We start from the raw sequence: 1,707 nt of genomic DNA, 5'->3' as shown, positions 1-1,707 counted from the left end.
CGAGCTCATCAGACCAGAGTTAAGTTGGTTTACATATACAAATAAATTGTGAATTATAAACAGCCTCTCGACTTTCATTAACTTCAAATTGCAACAGTTGTTAAAAACGCTTAATAGCTTAACAGTCAAGTTTATGCGCTAAAAGGGAATGGTTAACAGAGTCGAATGTTTTACTAAAGTCGGTGTAAATAACATCAGTCTTTAAGTTACCTGGAAAGCCTTTAATAATGAAAGAGGTAAACTCTTACGAATTCGTGGTGGTTGATCGCCGCCTTATAAGTCCATGCTGAGTTGGACAGATAAATGACTTGCAGAGATACGTCGGCAAATAATGATAAGGAATCTAATGTGCCATCCGCCTCTGTATATATGTAACCAATAACAACAGTGCAGACCGTAGCGTAAGGCCGGTCCTAGCGTTGGCCTTTCCCTGAGTATCGATGGGACACAGCTAGCAAAAACAGCCTGTTGGGGGTTCTTGACCAATTCCATCTCTAACCTCAGGGCAAAAATTTATAAAAAATGTCCCTTGCCTTAATATTTGTGCATCCGTTGTAGCTAGATTTGAGCCTGACACTTACTTTTCCCCCTATTTCTCACCTTATACACACATTCGAAGATATGTATGTATTAGTGAGTCTGCTTGATGTTGAGCTTTTCTGCGAGTAATACCAATCAAAAAAACTCCCAAAAACGATACCTATTATTTCTCATTTTCTTCACATTACTTCAAGGAAATATATTTGCTAATTAATCCCTAATATTTACTAAAACTTTATATCTTTAATTCAAACCAAGTAATTATAAATGATAAAACTACCCACCATTTTGCCAAATGCCCACGATTTCGTTTTTTTTTCTTTTTCTCTTATTTTCAAACTTTTGTAATTTGATAAATGTATTCGATTAAATGCTCGTAAGCTTCATTACGTTTGGTTTTCTTTGTGTTTCGTGTTGAGGGCAGCAGCAGATATTGCTGCGCACTGTACCAACTCCATGCGCTCCGGTCCCAACTCGCTCTCGCGCGCTCGGAGGGGCGCTCGGAAGATCGAGCTCGAAGATCACTTGCCCATCTCCAGTGGCTCCTCCGGGTCCCAGTCGTCTGGACACATATATAAATTTGAGATTGTCGTGGTGACGGCCGACGCGGTTGATTTTTCCAAAAGAACTGCCCTTCTTCTTACAAGTAAGTTAGCCCTCAGCACACCACTGCTCGTTCTGCAACATTGTTGCGCACCCAAAATCCCGGCATCGCTGGGCAACATCCCCTGCATGACAGCCGTTCCTGCGCTCTCTAGTTGCTGCCCAAAAGTTGTGAAGGGAAGTTTTTTACAGAATGTTGTTGTAAGAGTGGTAGCGCAGTTTCCGATAGCTATAACATGGTTACCACCGTCGGCTATTTTCCCGTCTTCGGCGAAGTTATTTTTGATGCCGTTGTGCTGAACAGGGTGATTACAGATTAATCTTACAGAATATTTTTTTACAAACTAAGTAAGGCTTAGGAAAGAATTCATTATTTAATAAAACTTGGATTTTAGCTACTTTTATTAAATCAGTAATAGTTAAATTCGTAGAGTGTTCATTAATTATTCTTCTCAAATCGAGAGAGTCTAATATGGAAGGGGTTAACAATTCCTATCTTTGCAAGTGTAACTGATAACATTAGTGCTTTTAATTCTGAAATAATTATTCTGTTTCTTGAAAGTA

This window comes from Drosophila persimilis, unplaced genomic scaffold (assembly GCF_003286085.1).
Source record: "Drosophila persimilis strain 14011-0111.01,24,50 unplaced genomic scaffold, DperRS2 tig00000572-arrow-pilon, whole genome shotgun sequence".
NCBI classification, from domain to species: Eukaryota; Metazoa; Arthropoda; class Insecta; order Diptera; family Drosophilidae; genus Drosophila; species Drosophila persimilis.
This window is presented reverse-complemented; position numbering follows the sequence as displayed.